Raw genomic sequence first — 20,156 nt, 5'->3', positions numbered from 1 at the left:
TCGGCCGAGATCCTCTCGTGGTCACCGCAGTGTGTTCTAGTTGCATCCATGGGTCTGTCAAGTTGCTGTGTACTTCCTCGGACTCTCTGTTGCCTCCTGAATACGAGGAGTACCGGGATGTATTCGATAAGGTGCGTGCGGTTGCCCTACCTCCGCACCGCCCATACGATTGTGCCATAGAGTTACAATCTGGTGCCGTTCCTCCTCGTGGCAAAGTCTATCCACTGTCGGTAGCGGAGAATGAGGCCATGGAGGAGTACGTGAGGGAGGCGCTTTCACGCGGACACATTCGCAAATCCTCGTCCCCGGCAGGGGCTGGATTTTTCTTTGTGAAAAAGAAGGGCGGTGAGTTGAGGCCTTGCATCGATTACAGGGGTCTCAATCGCATCACGATCAAGAACGCTTACCCGATACCCTTGATTTCCGAGCTGTTCGATCGCCTCAAAGGGGCCACGGTCTTTACCAAACTCGACCTGAGGGCGGCATATAACCTGGTAAGGAACAAGGTGGGCGATGAGTGGAAGACCGCGTTTAACACCAGGACCGGTCATTATGAATCCTTGGTTATGCCCTTTGGGTTGTGCAATGCGCCCGCAGTCTTCCAGGAATTCATCAACGATGTTTTCCGTGACCTGTTGCAGCAGTGTGTGGTGGTCTATTTGGATGACATCTTGGTATATTCTGAATCCATGGAGGTCCACGTTCTGGATGTCAGACGAGTGTTGCAACGGTTACGAGAGAACAAGCTGTTCGGTAAGCTTGAGAAATGCGAATTTCACCGATCCCAGGTAACCTTCTTAGGTTACATCATTTCCGCTGAGGGGTTCTCCATGGATCCTGAGAAGGTTTCGGCTGTCTTACAGTGGCCCCAGCCCAGTGGTCTTCGTGCCCTGCAGCGCTTTTTGGGCTTCGCCAATTATTATCGGAAGTTCATCAGGGACTTTTCCATGCTAGCCAAGCCTCTCACGGATCTGACCAGGAAGGGCAGTAATCCCCAGGTCTGGCCGCTCGAGGCCATCCGAGCTTTTGAGGCTCTAAAGTCCGCCTTTGTGTCGGCTCCGATTCTGTCGCATCCCAACCCTGGGTTGCCTTTTGTCCTCGAGGTGGATGCGTCTGAGACGGGAGTAGGCGCCCTTCTGTCTCAGCGTAGAACACCAGAGGGTCCTCTGCTTCCTTGTGGGTTTTACTCCCGGAAACTGTCTTCCGCGGAGTGCAACTATCAGATTGGTGACAGGGAGTTATTGGCCATCGTGCAGGCCCTTAAAGAATGGAGGCACTTGCTCGAGGGCTCGGTGGTTCCAGTTCTCATCCTGACGGACCACAAGAATCTGACCTACCTCTCTGAGGCCAAGAGATTGACACCACGTCAGGCCAGATGGGCTCTGTTCTTGTCACGTTTTAATTACGTGGTCTCCTACCTACCCGGTTCCAAGAACATCAGAGCGGATGCCTTATCACGGCAGTACGCTGGCCACGTCACATGACCCTCACTCCCCACTATATATATACAGGCAACCTGCTGGCTACAGGTTGCCTGTGATTTTGGTCCCTTGGCTGTGTATTATTATTGTTATTTAGCTTACCTTTGGATTTGCCCTCTGATCTGCTTCCTGACACCTCTTCTGCCTGCTCCCTGAACCTTGACGCTACCTCTTGGATTTTGACCTTTGCTTGCTTTTGGATTTTGTCTTTGCCTCTTCTCTTGTACTGACATGACCTCCTGGACTGACCCCTGCTAGTTTACCCGCCTTGCCCTTCCTTTTTTGGTGGTACCTTGCTTGTTCCACCTCTCTTTCCGCTCTAGTTCTACCCCTCATTGTCTGTCAGATTCCCTGCTGTCTCTATCTCTCTGCTTGCACTTACTCAGGTGAGGGACTGTTGCCCAGTTGCGCCCCATCACCTAGAGTGGGTGGTGCAAGTAGGCAGGGACAGGGGACCAGGTGGCAGATCAGGGGGTGCACCTCCGCTTTATCTTTATACCCACGACTCTACCCCGTGACAGAATCACAGGCCTTAATTAAGCATGGACCCTCTACAGAGCCTCACTGAACATGTCCAGGGTCTTGCTCAAATAGTACAGGAACTTGGGGAGAGACTACAGGTTCAGGAGACCGTCCGAACTCCCCCTATTCTTGCTCCCGCCACCGTTCAGGTAGAACCACACATTAAATTACCTGATCGGTTTTCGGGTGACCGCCGAAGTTTTTTAGCTTTCAAGGAAAGCTGTAAACTTTATTTTCAACTATGTCCTCACCCCTCTGGTTCTGATCCACAGAGGTCTGGTATTATCATCTCCCTGCTTCAAGGGGACCCCCAGGAATAGGCCTTTTCTTTGCCTCCAGATTCCCCTTGTCCTAAATCTGTGGACCTCTTTTTCCAGGTGTTAGGGGTCCTTTATGATGAACCAGACTGAGCCTCTGTGGCAGAATATTCGAGAGGAGCGTATAACCTAGTTCGTATTAAGGAGGGAGATGAGTGGAAAACTGCTTTCAATACTCCAGAGGGACACTTTGAGTATCTTGTTATGCCATTCGGTCTTTACAATGCCAGCTGTGTTTCCGAATTTCATGAACGACATTTTTAGAGAACTCATCGGCAAAGTTATGATTGTTTATCTCAATGATATTCTTGTCTTTTCACCTGGGATTCTCATGTGTCTCACATCAGATCGGTTCTTAAAATCCTCAGGGAGAATATATTCTTACTCCTCATTCATTTAAAATGGATCCCAGTAAGGTTCAGGCTATCCAAGACTGGGTAAGCCCATCCTCCTTAAAGGCACTCCAACGCTTTTTAGGATTCGCCAATTTTTACCGTAAATTCATAAAGAATTTTTCTGTTATTGCCAAGCCCCTTACTGACTTAGGCTACTTTCACACTTGCGTTTGGGGTTCCGCTTGTGAGACCTGTTTGATGGCTCTCACAAGTGGCCCTGAACGGATCCATACATCCCCAATGCATTCTGAATGGATGCAGATCCATTCAGAATGCATCAGTTTGGCTCCGTACCGCCTCCATTCCGCTCAGGAGACGGACACCCAAACACTTACAGTGCAAGTCAATGGGGACGTTGACACAATATGGTGCAATTGCAAACAGATCCGTCCTCCATTGACTTTCAATGTAAAGTCAGGAGTCCCTATTAATATACCATCGGATCTGAGTTTTCTCGAATCCGATGGTATATTTTAACTTGAAGCATCCCCATCACCATCGGAACGCCTCTATGTTAGAATATACCATCGGATTTGAGTTAGATCGTGAAAACTCAGATCCAACAGTATATTCTAACACAGAGGCGTTCCCATAGTGATGGGGACGCTTCAAGTTAGAATATACTAAAAACTGTGTACATAACTGCCCCCTGCTGCCTGGCACCACCCGATCTCTTACAGGGGGCTGTGATCCGCACAATTAACCCCTCAGGTGCCGCACGGGTGCTGCCAGGCAGCAGGGGCCAGACCCCCCTCCCTCCCCAGTATTAATGGCCAGTGCGGACCACCCTCCCTTCCCAGTATTAGCATTGGTGGCCAGTGCAGCCCCCCTCCCTCCCCAGTATTAGCATTGGTGGCCAGTGCGGCCCCCCTCCCTCCCCAGTATTAGCATTGGTGTCCAGTGCGGCCCCCCCTCCCCCCCATCATTGGTGGCAGCGGAGCGGCATTTCCGATTGGAGTCCCAGTTTAATCGCTGGGACTCCGATCAGTTACCATGGCAGCAAAGATGCATCGCACAGACCTGTCACTTACCAGTAGGAGGAGCGCCGGCCACATACAGCGCAGCTAAGTATAAGCTAAGTATAAGCTAAGTAACCATGGCAGCCAGAACTGCAGTAGTGTACTGGCTGCCATTGTAACCGATCGGAGTCCCAGCGATTAAACTGGGACTTTGATCGGAAATGCCGCTCAGCTGCCACCAATGATGGGGGGGAGGGGGGCACGCACTGGCCACCAATGCTAATACTGGGGAGGGAGAGGGGGCTGCACTGGCCACCAATGCTAATACTGGGGAGGGAGGGGGGGCTGCACTGGCCACCAATGCTAATACTGGGGAGGGAGGGGGGCCGCACTGGCCACCAATGCTAATACTGGGGAGGGAGGGGGGCTGCACTGGCCACCAATGCTAATACTGGGGAGGGAGGGAGGGTGGGCCGCACTGGCCAATAATACTGGGGAGGGAGGGGGGTCTGGCCCCTGCTGCCTGGCAGCACCCGATCAGGGGGCTGTGATCCGCACAATTAACCCCTCAGGTGCGGATCACAGCCCCCTGTAAGAGATTGGGTGGTGCCAGGCAGCAGGGGGCAGTTATGTACACAGTTCTTAGTATATTCTAACTTGAAGCGTCCCCATCACCATGGGAACGCCTCTGTGTTAGAATATACTGTCGGATCTGATTTTTCACGATTTTGAAAACTCAGATCTGAAAAAGCTGTTATGCAGACAGATCCGTCCTGAACGGATACCATCGTTTGCATTATAGGTGCAGATCCATCTGATACCAGACGGATCTGCACCGAACGCAAGTGTGAAAGTAGCCTTAACTAAAAAAGGTTCTGATCTGGATTACTGGTCGTTGGAGGCCTGTCGGGCCTTTGATATCCTTAAAAATTGTTTTCAGGTTCAGCCCGTTACCGAGGAACCTTTTGTGGTGGGGGTTGATACCTCAGAGGATGGTGTGGAAGCCATCCTTTCTTAGGGGTCTTCTAACCTCACTAATTTAAGGCCATACGCCTTCTTCTCTCGTAAGTTCTCTCGTTTGGAGAGAAATTACGATATTGGAAACCATGAATTACTGGCCATAAAATGGGCATTTGAGGAATGGAGGCATTGTTTTGAAGGGGCTAGACACCGTATTACTGTCCTCACTGATCATAAGAACTTAGTGTTTCTTGAGGCGGCCAAACTCCTTAATCCTAGACAAGCCAGATGGGCCCTGTTTTTTACTTGTTTTAATTTTTCTGTTACTTTCAGACCAGGTAGTAAAAATATTAAGGCAGATGCCTTATCCCGGAGTTTTAATGCCGTCCAACCTCCTGACACAACCTCCCCCCCCCCCCCCCCCCCCCCCCCCCGGAACCCATCTTGCCGGCAAGCATCTTTGTGGCAGCAATTTCTGCAGATCTTTCCTCTGAGATTCGATGGGCTCAGCAACTTGCTCCTCTACAAACACCGGCAGATAAGTTATTTGTTCCTGAGTGCTTTCGTTTTCAATTATTGGGTGAATGTCCTGACTCCGTGCTCTCTGGTCATACAGGTATTGCTGCACTAAGGAATTGCTGCTGAGGTCTTTCTGGTGACCCACTTTGTCTAAGGATGTATGTTTTGGCTTGCGATGTTTGTGCCAGGTCTAAGACCCCAAGAACAATTCCCGCTGGTGAACTACAACCACTACCCATTCCCTGCAAGCCATGGTCTCACATTTCCATGGATTTTATTTCTGATCTGCCACCTTCTGAGGGGAAATCAGTGGTGTGGGTAGTGGATGACTGTTTTAGCAAGATGGTGCACTTTGTTCATTTAAGTAAGATCCCTGATGCAAAGACCTTAGCATCCTTGATCATTGAACATGTGGTACGTCTGCATGGTGTCCCTGAAAATATCATCTGATAGAGGCGTTTAGTTTGTTTCTGGTTTCTGGAGGGCTTTTTGTTGAAGATGCGACATCTCTTTATCCTTTTCGTCTGCTTTCCATACACAGATCAATGGGCAGACGGAACGGTTAAATCAGGCAGTGGAGCTTTTTCTAAGGTGCTATGCATCACATAACCAACTCTTATGGGTGAGATACCTCCCGTTGGCAGAATTCCCTATTAACATTCCACGGGGGTGTCTCCTTTTTTTTTGTAACAGTGGTTTGCATCCTCGCTTTTGTTCTAGTCCCTCTGTATCCTCACTCAACCCGCAGGCAGATTCTTTTACCTCTAGACTGTGCACAGTCTGGGCACAGGTTCAAACGAACCTGGAAATGGCCCAGGAAACCCAGTGTAAACATGCCAATAAGAGACGTTTCAAGGGGGTAAATTTTGTACTCGGCGATAAGGTTTGGTTGTCAACTAAGAATCTTGCTTTGAAACAGTGTTCTAGGAAATTCTCTCCGCGTTTCATTGGACCATACAATATTATTGAAGTTGTTAACCCAGTGTCCTTTAGACTTAAGCTACCCGACTCCTTTCGTATTCATGATGTGTTTCATAAGTCGTTGCTTAAGAGATATGTGTCACCAGTGGTTCCGGTTAAAAAACCTTTTCCACCTGTGGAGGTTGAAGGTCAGGAGGAATTCATCATCTCTAGAATGATTGATGTTAGAAAGGTTAGGAACTCCTTTCAATACCTGGTTTACTGGAAAGGCTATGGACCCGAGGAGAGGTCTTGGGTCCCAGCTACTAAGATCCATGCCCCGAGGCTCATCAAGAAGTTTCATGATGAGCATCCTGGGAGATTTGTACCCAAGGGCTTGGGTCTGGTGGCCCCTCGTAAAAGGGGGGGGTACTGTAACGGGGCACTGAAGGTGCACTCAGTCTCTTATCAGCCGCAGACCTGCTGCTTAGCTTCGGGAGCGATGTATCTGTGTTCAGCCTCGTTCCCAGGGCGGTTTTTGCTAAGTGGGAGGCTCCCTGCTCTTAGGTCTGCCTTGAGCGCCGAGCTGATCACTTGGTGCTCGACTTGTCTGTCGGTCATGTGACGCTGGCCACGTCACATGACCCTCACGCCCCACTATATATATAGGCAACCTGCTGGCTGCCGGTTGCCTGTTATTTTGGTCCCTTAGGATTAAAAAATTATTGTTATTTAGCTTACCTTTCGATTTGACGCTTGATCTGCTTCCTGACACCTCTTCTGCCTGCTCCCTGAACCTTGACGCTACCACTCGGATTTTGACCTCGGCTTGCTTTTGGATTTTGCCTTTGCCTCTTCTCTTTTACTGACGTGACCTCCTGGACTGACCCCTGCTAGTTGACCCACCTTGCCCTTCCGTTTTTGGTGGTACCTTGCTTGTTCCACCTCTCTGTCCGCTCTAGTGCTACCCCTCAATGGCCGTCAGGTTCCCTGCTGTCTCTATCTCTCTGCTTGCACTTACTCAGGTCAGGACTGTCGCCCAGTTGCGCCCCTTCACCTAGGGCAGGTGGTGCAAGTAGGCAGGGACAGGGGACCGGGTGGCAGCTCAGGGGGTACACCTCGGCTCTATCTTTATACCCGCAACTCTACCCCGTGACAATATGGTTGCGGCCTAAATGCAAATGTGCCCAAAACTAGTGAAATTTGTCCCAAATAGAAATAAATCTGTGCTGGATTACTGTATATATGGTTGCAGCCTCGAGCAATGCAATGCAACTCGAGCAATGCGACAAGCACACGTGGTATTCGGCCGAGTACCGCCACGTGCCGAGCATAGCGATGCTCGAGCCGAACCAGTACTCGGCCGAGCATGCTGGCTCATCACTAGTGTATACCTGAGTTAGTCTGTCAGTGATTGTCAAAAGATCTGTAATTACCTTATAATAACAGCATTAATGTCCTCGGTCCCTTTCCACTGCTCCCATAACCCCTTAAGGACCAGGCTCATTTTCACCTTAAGGACCAGGCCATTTTTTGCAAATCTGACCAGTGTCACTTTAAGTGCTGATAACTTTAAAACACTTTGACTTATCCAGGCCATTCTGAGATTGTTTTTTCATCACATATTGTACTTCATGACACTGGTAAAATAAAGTCAAAAAAAATAATTTTTTAGCATAATAAAATACCTAATTTACCAAAAATTTTGAAAAATTAGCAAATTTCAAAGTTTCAGTTTCTCTACTTCTGTAATACATAGTAATACCCCCAAAAATTGTGATGACTTAACATTCCCCATATGTCTACTTCATGTTTGACTTATTTTGGGAATGATATTTTATTTTTTGGGGATGTTACAAGGCTTAGAAGTTTAGAAGCAAATCTTGAAATTTTTCAGAAATTTACAAAAACCCAATTTTTAGGGACCACTACAGCTCTGAAGTCACTTTGCGAGGCTTACATAATAGAAACCGCCCAAAAATGACCCCATTCTATAAACTACACCCCTCAAGGTATTCAAAACTGATTTTACAAACTCCGTTAACCCTTTAGGTGTTGCACAAGAGTTATTGGCAAATGGGGATGAAATTTGAGAATTTCATTTTTTTGCCTAATTTTCCTTTTTAACCCATTTTTTCCACTAACAAAGCAAGGGTTAACAGCCAAACAAGACTGTATCTTTATTGCCCTGACTCTGCTGTTTACAGAAACACCCAATATGTGTCTGTAAACTACTGTACGGCCAGACAGCGTGGTGTAGAGTGAAAGGTGCGCCGTATGGTTTTTGGAAGCCAGATTTTGCTGGACAGTTTTTTTGACACCATGTCCCATTTGAAGCCCCCTGATGCACCCCTAGAGTAGAAACTCCATAAAAGTGACCCCATCTAAGAAACTACACCCCTCAAGGTATTCAAAACTGATTTTACAAACTTCGTTAACCCTTTAGGTGTTGCACAAGATTTAATGGAAAATAAAGATACAATTTCAAAATTTCACTTTTTTGGCAGATTTTCCATTTTAATATTTTTTTTCCAGTTACAGGTTAGATCATGTGGTAATTTTATAGAGCAGGTTGCCACGGACGCGGCGATACCTAATATGTATACAATTTTTTTTATTTATGTAAGTTTTATACAATAACTTTTTTTTAAAACCAAAAAATTGTTTAGTGTCTCCATAGTCTAAGAGCCATAGTTTTTTCAGTTTTTGGGCGATTATCTTGAGTAGGGTATAATTTTTTGCGGGATGAGATGACGGTTTGATTGGCACTATTTTGGGGTGCATATGACTTTTTGATCGCTTGCTATTACACTTTTTGTGACGTAAGATGGCAAAAAATTTGCATTTTTTACACCGTTTTTTTTTTTTTTTTTACGGTGGTCACCTGAGGGGTTAGGTCATGTGATATTTTTATAGAGCCGGTCGATACGGACGTGGCGATACCTAATATGTATACTTTATTTTTATTTATGTAAGTTTTACACAATGATTTTATTTTTGAAACAAAAAAAAATCATGTTTTAGTGTTTCCATAGTCTAAGAGCCATAGTTTTTTCAGTTTTTGGGCGATTATCTTGAGTAGGGTCTCATTTTTTGCGGGATGAGATGATGGTTTGATTGGCACTATTTTGGGGTGCATATGACTTTTTGATCGCTTGCTATCACACTTTTTGTGACGTAAGATGGCAAAAAATTGCTTTTTTTTACACCGTTTTTTTTTTTTTTTACGGTGGTCACCTGAGGGGTTAGGTCATGTGATATTTTTATAGAGCCGGCCGATACGGACGTGGCAATACCTAATATGTATACTTTATTTTTATTTATGTAAGTTTTACACAATGATTTTATTTTTGAAACAAAAAAAAATCATGTTTTAGTGTTTCCATAGTCTAAGAGCCATAGTTTTTTCAGTTTTTGGGCGATTATCTTGAGTAGGGTCTCATTTTTTGCGGGATGAGATGACGGTTTGATTGGTACTATTTTGGCGTACATGCGACTTTTTTGATCACTTTTATTACCTTTTTTGGGAAGTAAGGTGGGCAAAATTTCAATTTTCTCATAGTTTTTATTTTTTTATTTTTATGGCGTTCACCGTGCGGGGAAAGTAACATGACCGTTTTATAGATCAGGTCGTTACGGACGCGGCGATACCTAATATGTGTAGTGTATTTTATTTTTTTAATTTTTATTCAGTGATAAATGTTTTTTTTTATCTTAACTTTTTTTTTTTTTTTTTTGACTCAGACCCACTTGGTTCTTGAAGATCCAGTGGGTCTGATGTCTGTATAATACAGTACAGAACCTATATAGGGTTCTGCACTGTATTTTACTTACACTGAACAGATCTATGCTTTCAGCATAGATCTGTTCAGCACCATGGACAGCAGGACGCCTGAGCAGGCGTCCTGTTGCCATGGGAACATTCCCCGTCTGCCACAACTTCGCAGATGGGGAAGGGTGAGGACGGGGCTTCGGGGGGCTGCCTGGGGGCTCTCTCCCTCTCCATCGGGGGGGCTGCAAACGCACAGCAGCCCCCCGATCGGAGAGGGAGGGAGCTCCCTGCACTGTTAACCTTTTCCATACAGCGGTCCATACGGGCCGCTGTATGCAAAGGGTTAAACGGCTGACATCGCATCAACGACTATACCCACTGTACACCAACGATTATGCAATGGGAGGCGGGCGGGGGATCGCGATCCCGCCTGCCGCACCGCCCGCCTCCCGCAACGCCCCCACCGCCTGCGACACCCCCCCTGCACCACCCGCCACCATCAAATCGTGCAGGGGTGCAGGGGGAAGGTGAAATTTTGATTTTAGGCACTCTGCAAAAAGCGCAGCAAACCGCAGGTCTGAAATGACCTGCGGTTTGCTGCGATCGCCTGCGTTGTTACGGGATGCCGGCTGAATGATTTCAGCCGAAATCCCGTTCCGATTAACCCCCACGGCGCCGGAATTCAGATTTTAAGTCAGGACGTACCGGTACGTCCTCGGTCCTTAAGGACTCGGGAAATAGGGCGTACCGGTACGTCCTCGGTCCTTAAGGGGTTAAAAGACCATTACTAGGGCTTGTCTGTCTCCCAACTTAATGTAAACAGAAGACAAAGGGGCGGTCCTTCACACTGCACGCCTGCATTAGGCTTCAGAGTGAGGAGGCGTGTCTCAGTAATCCAATCTGATTGGCTGGCAGGGAGCTGCTGGCTACAGCAAGTGTGTATGGGAAATGAGGAAAAGTAGTTTTGGCCTCAGAAAACTGGCAAAGGAGCCATCTTGAAAAGGTCCTCATATTGTAAATGTTTAAACAGCCGTAACTAAGGGAGAAACTCAAGGAAAACTGTGGTATGTGAAGAAACTAAAGATTGATTTATGCATAATGCTGCTGCAGCAGTAACATATGCAAATGTTGTTTTTTTTTTTTTTTATGAAAACATGACAGCTACCCTTTAAAGTGAAAAATGGCTGGGTCCTGAAGGGGTTAAAGTTATTAAGTGTTTACTACAATTTATTTGCTCAGTACACTCAAAGCTAGCTTTCTTTATCACATTAATTCTCTTCTATAAATTAGTAGGGTCTCGTATTTGGTGTAATTTATACCCAAAAGCTTTTTCAGTTTTCCAAATCACTAAATATCAGGTTCAACATTTACGATTGCCTGGGATATTGGTTGGTATAAAGCATATATATTTATCAGACCATGTTAATTTAGACACTTGGTCCTTATTCTGGCACTTATCTTGCATCAGGGAACAGAAGTCTATCTCTCCCGTCAATGTTTCTCCTACATAGAAAGTTATATTCATCGGGTTATAGTCAAGGCGAGTATTATACCAATCTATGGGTTCGGAAAGGTATCCTTTTCTTAGTCCATCAATCCTGATTGCAGTTCCTCTGAAGAAACATAGAAAGCTATTCCACCAGTACTGTCCCTAATGAATACATCCTAGATCTGATGCTTTTGTCTGGGATAGAGGTAGGATGTCCACCAGATTTGAGACAAGCCTTCCCTAATGGAAGACTTCCCCTTGAAGCTGGACTATTGATTAATATAATCAGATCTTATTCTGTCCCTACCTTCCTAACCAGTTTACAGTGGGACAGGTGAATCCAAGTGGTACGTTCTGCAATTTTAACAGCTGTAAGGCTTGTCACGAACTATGGATCCGACCGCTCCGGATCCCACAGCTCTGACGTAGTGGTCTGTGACGGAGTCTGCGCACACACAGAGACCTCACGTGACCGGGGTATTACCACTCGGCTAACACCCCCCACTACACTTCGGTAACTGCCACCACGTGGGTTCCCGGTCCACGAGCCGACTATCCGGGTCATTCACTATCACACAGATCAGTGGATGAACCGGATATCACTTACTGACCAACCGCAGTCAATCACCCCCAACTACAATTCCTAAATGCAATTTAACTAACTACCTGGTAACGTCTCTTCAAAGGCAAGGTACGTTGTTCAGCAGCTTAGAATATGGAAGACTTGGCTACTTAGATTTTATAATCTTTAATAAGCGGTAAAAAGCAGTGCATACAAATCTAATGAAAATGACTATAAATCTACAGAATAATAATAACAATATAAATAATCACGACAGTTCAAATGAAAGGGAAAAAGATGAAAGAATACTTAGTTTCTCTGGAGGGTTTCAGATGGTCGTTCATATGTCCTTTTTGAATCCTTGCAAACCCCTTTTCAGTATGTATCAGGGGAGACCCTCAAAGTTCTTCTGATACAGGGATATGCTGTCAATGTCCAATTAAGTGTCTGGTGATGTTCCATGGGTCTCTCTCCTCTGTCCTTGTGCATGGATTTTTATGAACTCTGCCATGGGTAGGAGACTTACTCCTGTCAGCCAATGGCAGCAGAGTGACTGTGAATCCTAGGGATTGCCCCCAAGTGTTTTATGACCCCATCAAAGTTCAGTTCCTACAATGAGGATTATACTTAAGCCCATATCTCCTTGATACATCGGCATATTGTTATACAGAATACATATTTGCGATCCTTATTTATTTACCTACAGAATGAGACCACACACGGTAATGCTGGGACCTGTAGTTCTTCTACCACCCATAGGTCAGCTAAGGAATCACATCCTCTAGTCATATTTGATACCCAACTAACCACAATACTCTGTAGAGCCTGGATCTGGTGTCAGAATGGGCATAAGTTGATTCATAAATGAAATATGAAAGTGGACTGGTTTTATGCCCAGAGCTAATTAAGGGCTATTAGCTCTCCTCAAACCAGACCTGGAAATTAATGACGTCACGCTCCAGCCAGGCTTGACAGCGAGCTGATCTTGGACAGGATGAGCTGGGCCTGGTATAGCCTTTATGACCTTTTATTGCTGGCCTCAAAGAGTAGTGGTAATAAAAGTGTCCATCTATATCATAGGCGACCCAGGCTTCATGAAGATGAGAGTTCACAGCTTTTTACATAGGCCAGAAGCATATAAGATGGCTACCCAAAGGAATTATGTATGTATGCCGGCACACCTCCCTCTTTTAAAAGGTTGCCTGGGGAAATGGCCACAAGCCTATCCCACAGCAACCCAGCCATCTCCGGTCGATTCTCCCTGCCGCGACAACCCGTCGGCATTTCCATGTAAACTACCTTTTCTGTGCTGCACGGTGAAGTTGTACTGCTGCAAAATCAGGCTCCATCTCAGCAGTTTCGCATTGTCTCCTGCGAGACGTGCCAACCAGCTGAGGGGATTGTGATCAGTGATCACTGTGAAATTGCGTCCATACAGGTAGTGTTGTAGCTTTTGCAGGGACCACACAATAGCTAAACACTCCTTCTCTATTGTGGAGTAGCTGGTCTCCCTGGCCAGTAACTTACGGCTCAGGTATAGTACAGGATGCTCCTCCCCGGCCTGGTTCACCTGACTCAGGACTGCACCCAGACCAAAGGCGGAAGCATCCGTGTGGACCACAAACTTCCGAGTGAAATCTGGGGCCTAAAGCACAGGAGCACTGGCTAGTGCATCCTTCAGGGCCTGGAAGCCTTGCTTGCATTCCGGCGTCCATGACACCGTCCTGGGCAGCTTCTTCTTGGTCAAGTCTGTCAGAGGCTTGGCCAGGGCGCTATAGTTCGGGATGAACTTCCTATAGTACCCGGCCGTTCCCAAGAAAGACATGACCTGCTTCTTGGTGAGAGGTGTTGGCCATCTCGTAATGGCTTTCACCTTCTCTATTTCAGGCCTCAGTGTGCCTCCTCCTACTCTGTGGCCTAAGTAAGTGACCTCATTCATGCCCAGCTGGCACTTGCTAGGCTTAACAGTTAGTCCAGCCGCAGCAAGTTTGTCCAGTACTTGCGACAGGTGCACCAGATGCTCCTTCCACGTGGGGCTATACACGGCAATGTCGTCTAAATAGGCGACAGCACATTCTTCTAGTCCTTCCAGTAAGTCATTCACAAGCCTTTGAAAGGTGGCTGGCGCATTCTTCATCCCAAACGGCATTACAGTAAATTCGTATAAGCCGAAAGGGGTGATGAAGGCCGACTTCTCCTGAGCCTCCGAGGTCAGGGGAATCTGCCAATACCCCCTGCTCAGGTCCATGATTGTCAGGTAGCTGGCTCCTGCCAACTTATCTAACAGTTCATCAATCCTGGGCATGGGGTAAGCATCCGAGGTTGTGATGGCATTCAGTTTCCGATAGTCCACACAGAACCTGGTTGTCTGATCTTTCTTCGGGACCAGAACCACCGGTGAGGCCCAAGCGCTGTGGGATTTCCGAATGACCCCGAGCTGCTTCATCTCCTCGATCTCTCTCCTGAGGTCTGCCTGGACCTCCAGTGAGACACGGTAGGCGGACTGCTTTGTGGGAGCATGTGTACCTGTGTCCACATGATGGACTGCAAGGTGAGTTCTCCCGGGTTTCCCTGTAAAAGTGTCACGGTGAGCCGTCAACACTTCTAAGAGCTGAGATCTCTGCTGGGACGAGAGTTGAGGGTTGAGGGTTAAGTCCACCTCCAACTCTCGAGTGTCAGCTAGCAGATCTAGTAGGGGGTCGGCCTCCTCCCTTTCGGGCAGGCTGCAAACCGGCATAACATGTGGCGTTCTCTCGTGATGCTCCTTGAGCATGTTGACATGAAACGTCTTCTGTCTCCTACCTCCCTCTCCAAGGCCCACCACATAATTTACCTTACTCAGACATTTGACAATGGGGTACGGCCCTTCCCATGCAGCTTGCAGTTTGTTTTGCCGCATTGGCAGCAGGACATAGACCTTCTGCCCCTCCTGGTAGATTCTCTCTCGGGCAGTGCGGTTATACCACTGCTTCTGTTTGCTTTGGGCCTGCACCATATTCTCCTGTACCAGACCTACCAGCGACTCCATTTTGTCTCGGAACCTGAGGACATAGTCTACTACTGAGACTTCAGTTCCGGCAACCCTGCCTTCCCAAGACTCTCTGATTAGGTCTAGGGGACCTCTTACTCGTCGACCATACAGGAGTTCGAAGGGCGAAAACCCGGTTGACTCCTGGGGAACCTCTCTGTAGGCAAATAGCAGGTGAGGTAGATATCGTTCCCAGTCCTTCCCTTGCGCCTCCACAAACGTCTTCAGCATCTGCTTCAACGTCCCGTTGAAGCGCTCACAGAGGCCGTTTGTTTGTTTGTGGGTGGTAAGGGCTGGCTACGATATGGTTCACCTGTATTTTCCTACAGAGCCCCTGCATTAGTTCAGACATGAACTGAGGTCCTTGGTCGCTGAGAAGCTCAGCTGGGAACCCCACTCTCGTGAAGATCCCCAGCAGGGCGTCTGCAACCTTGTCCGCCCTAATGGAGGATAACGCCACTGCTTCCGGGTAGCGCGTCGCGTAATCCACCAGGGTTAATATGAACCGTTTACCCGAACTGCTGGGGATGGCCAGGGGACCAATGATGTCCACGGCCACCCTCCTGAAGGGTTCATCAATTATTGGTAAGGGATTCAATGGAGCTCGGTGACGGTCTCCTGCTTTGCCAACTCGCTGACAGGTGTCGCAGGACCTGCAGTACTTGGCGACATCTGCCCCGAGGCCAGGCCAGAAAAAATTCTGCATCACCCGGGACTTTGTTTTGGTTATTCCCAGGTGACCAGCTAAGGGGATCTCATGAGCCACTTGCAGTAATTGTTCCCTGAACTGCACAGGTACAATGAGCTGCCTCTTGAGTGGCCCCACCCTACTGTCACTGTGGGAGATGTCCTCCTTATACAGTTTCCCATTGTCCCAACACACTCGGTATTTGTCTCCCTCAGTGGGAGGGCTGGCAGCTAACCCTCTTAGCTGCTCCAAGGTAAGGTCATCTCGCAGGGCCTGCTCAAAGGCGGCACTACAAGTCCCAGCCAGCTGTCCTGTGGCGAACAGGGACAGTGGCTGAGGCTCTGACGCGGTTAAGTCCACGGGGTCCGAACCGGTGGAAGGGGACACTTCCACTTGCTCTTCCCCAATGGAGCGTTCCGCTGCGGCTTTTGCAGCCCTGCGAGTGACGGGCAACACAGGCACAATAATGTCATCACATTTAACATTTGCACAACTTGAATCAGTTAAACACATGTTTGCTACCTGTGTACATACACCCGCCATCCCCTCTACATCTCCTGTCATAGGAGAACTGCTCCCACACACCCCACCTCCCACCTCCCGCGGTCCATCCCCAAGGTTATCTGATGTTACACAAACATCCTTGCACAGTACCTCGGGATGTCCAGGGACCTCCATAGGGACGGGTGAGTCCTGTGTGCTTCCAGGGGGCACGTAGCACGAGACCAATCGTCCTAGGTCAGTGCCTAATAAAACATTTGTGGGGATCTCCGCAGAGACTCCCACCTCCCTTACTCCACTCCCAGCCCCCCAATCAAGGAAAACACGAGCTAGGGGAACATTAGGGCTCACCCCCCCAACTCCCGTGATGGTGAGGCTTTTGCCGGGAATAAGGTCTGCGTCATCCACTAGTTCAGGCCGAACTAGTGTGACTTCGGCTCCTGTATCGCGGAAGCCTGTGGTGCATCGGTTGCCCACAGTAACCGACTGTAGGTTGTCTGCGGTGTGTCTTGCAGCTCCATTCACTAACAGCACAGATGATGGGTTGCGGGCAAGCTTGCCAGGGGGTGCTGTCTTCTTCTCCGGGCACGAGTGGCTGAGGTGTCCTGGCTTGCCGCACGCATAGCACTTGCGCGCGTCTGTCGGTGCTGGCTTGACTCCTTCCGGTCTTTGTGCAGGCCTGTGAAAGGGTCGCTGGACAGGAACCGACAAAGCTGGCCGGGAGGAAGAAGCAGATGAAGAGGTTCCTCCCAGACGGGACAGAGTGTCTTTGAATGCCCGAGTGCTGGGCATGGCGATGTATTCATCGGCTAGCTCAGCCGCCTCTCGCGCACTCTTCGGCTTGTGCTCACATACATATTTTTGCACATCTGTGGGGCAATTGGAGACAAACTGTTCTCGGACCATCAGATCCGCCAGGGACTGCTTGGTGTCCTCTGTGAGGGGATCAGACCACTGTTGGAAGGTGGTCTGCAACTTGCCCAGATGGTCCATAAAAGTATCTCCGGGCCCTCTCCGCAGGGACCGGAACCGTAAACGGTAAGTCTCTGGAGTCAGCTGGTACTTGACCAGAATAGCCTTTTTGATGACCGCGTAACTGGTACGCTCTGCTAATGGTAGTCCGACCAGGGCCTCCATAGCTTTGCCCTTCAGTGCGGACATTAGATGTCCCGCCCACTGTGGCTCTGGTACCTGGTACTGCTGGCATGAGGTTTCAAAAGCATGCAGGAAAAGATCAATGTCACAGTTCTCAGACTCCATCACAGGCAGTTTTGGCTTGACCATCAGGGATGGGCCTGTGGATGTGGCATGCCGGTCGGACCCCTGAAGCTGTACTCGGGCCAGGTCCAGTTCATGCCTGCGGACAGCTTCCCGTTCTCGTTCTGCAGCCTCGCGCTCAGCCTTGCGCTCTGCAGCCTCGAGCTCAGCCTTGCGCTCTGCAGCCTCGAGCTCAGCCTTGCGCTCTGCAGCCTCGAGCTCAGCCTTGCGCTCTGCAGCCTCGAGCTCAGCCTTACGCTCTGCACGACGTGCCTCCAGCAGCCGAAAATATAAGTCCGGGTTACTGAGCATTAGTTGGTCCAGACCATTTTGGGATGACATAGAGACAGAGTTATGTCCAGCTAGAGGACTGCAAGCCCCAGCAGGCTGTCCTCCTCCCAGTTCATCATCCTCATTCTGGAAGGGGTCACCTGGCTCAGGGGCCCCAGAGTCTCCTCCATTCTCTGAATCCTGCAGGGATGACTCTTGACTCCTCCGTGCACATAACTCCTGGATAAGGACAGTCTTATTTTTCCCATATACTTGGATGCCTTTGTGCTCACACAGAGCTGTGATATCAGCCACGCTCAGGACGTCATAATTCACGGATTCGGACATTATTGCCAAATAAAAGATAGGACAGAAAACAAGAGAGAGGGGAGGGTACTGTCGTGAATTATTATTCTATCAAAACTAATGCACTGTGCTTCGTCTTCCAGAATTTTTCAATCCTTTAGTACAGAGTTATGGACATAACTTCATGCACTAATATTCTAAGCATACAGAATCCCGTAAGCTGCCACCATAAAAATGTCACGAACTATGGATCCGACCGCTCCGGATCCCACAGCTCTGACGTAGTGGTCTGTGACGGAGTCTGCGCACACACAGAGACCTCACGTGACCGGGGTATTACCACTCGGCTAACACCCCCCACTACACTTCGGTAACTGCCACCACGTGGGTTCCCGGTCCACGAGCCGACTATCCGGGTCATTCACTATCACACAGATCAGTGGATGAACCGGATATCACTTACTGACCAACCGCAGTCAATCACCCCCAACTACAATTCCTAAATGCAATTTAACTAACTACCTGGTAACGTCTCTTCAAAGGCAAGGTACGTTGTTCAGCAGCTTAGAATATGGAAGACTTGGCTACTTAGATTTTATAATCTTTAATAAGCGGTAAAAAGCAGTGCATACAAATCTAATGAAAATGACTATAAATCTACAGAATAATAATAACAATATAAATAATCACGACAGTTCAAATGAAAGGGAAAAAGATGAAAGAATACTTAGTTTCTCTGGAGGGTTTCAGATGGTCGTTCATATGTCCTTTTTGAATCCTTGCAAACCCCTTTTCAGTATGTATCAGGGGAGACCCTCAAAGTTCTTCTGATACAGGGATATGCTGTCAATGTCCAATTAAGTGTCTGGTGATGTTCCATGGGTCTCTCTCCTCTGTCCTTGTGCATGGATTTTTATGAACTCTGCCATGGGTAGGAGACTTACTCCTGTCAGCCAATGGCAGCAGAGTGACTGTGAATCCTAGGGATTGCCCCCAAGTGTTTTATGACCCCATCAAAGTTCAGTTCCTACAATGAGGATTATACTTAAGCCCATATCTCCTTGATACATCGGCATATTGTTATACAGAATACATATTTGCGATCCTTATTTATTTACCTACAGAATGAGACCACACACGGTAATGCTGGGACCTGTAGTTCTTCTACCACCCATAGGTCAGCTAAGGAATCACATCCTCTAGTCATATTTGATACCCAACTAACCACAATACTCTGTAGAGCCTGGATCTGGTGTCAGAATGGGCATAAGTTGATTCATAAATGAAATATGAAAGTGGACTGGTTTTATGCCCAGAGCTAATTAAGGGCTATTAGCTCTCCTCAAACCAGACCTGGAAATTAATGACGTCACGCTCCAGCCAGGCTTGACAGCGAGCTGATCTTGGACAGGATGAGCTGGGCCTGGTATAGCCTTTATGACCTTTTATTGCTGGCCTCAAAGAGTAGTGGTAATAAAAGTGTCCATCTATATCATAGGCGACCCAGGCTTCATGAAGATGAGAGTTCACAGCTTTTTACATAGGCCAGAAGCATATAAGATGGCTACCCAAAGGAATTATGTATGTATGCCGGCACAAGGCTTGTTAACGGGACTTGATAATTATATTACTGTGGGCATTGTCTTTGGAACTAATTAGACACAGTAGGCAAAAAAATTAATAAATAGTAAATTCATAGACTGTGAAGACTCTGGATATTATCTCTACCATCCCTCCTGTTGAGACATGATTTGTTCCATGGCTCAATATAGCTGCATGCCTGTAAAGATTGTTGGGTAGTACGTATGTCCCTTGGGGACATACATATACATCATCTTTTTTTATTGCACCCTTATTTACCCATTTTTGTTGTTCACTTTTGAACTAGTATGTGCAGCACATTTACAGATAGTGAACCTTCTTGGTAATTGTATAGCATCTAATAGTTGTAAAATCAAGTCTTTCTAATGTATTGCTTTCCAAGAGGAAGTAACCATTCCCCTATTTGTCTCCTATTTTCCACTGTTGGGCAAACACATGAACCTCATTTTCTAAAGCTAGCAGAATGTCTTTAGCCTTTAGGAGGCTCAAACTTTGCAAGATTTGTTGACATAGCCTGAGTAAATATAGTTGGTGACTCACAGTACTCCTGTGGTAAAAAGGTGAAAGTATACCCTTTTCCCTTAAGGTAGGTAAAAACAAACCAAAACTCACAGGTATACTGAAAAAT

The sequence above is a fragment of the Bufo gargarizans genome, chromosome 6 (genome assembly GCF_014858855.1).
Source record: "Bufo gargarizans isolate SCDJY-AF-19 chromosome 6, ASM1485885v1, whole genome shotgun sequence".
NCBI classification, from domain to species: domain Eukaryota; kingdom Metazoa; phylum Chordata; class Amphibia; order Anura; family Bufonidae; genus Bufo; species Bufo gargarizans.
The sequence above is the reverse complement of the archived record's forward strand: the minus strand, read 5'-3'. Positions refer to the sequence as shown.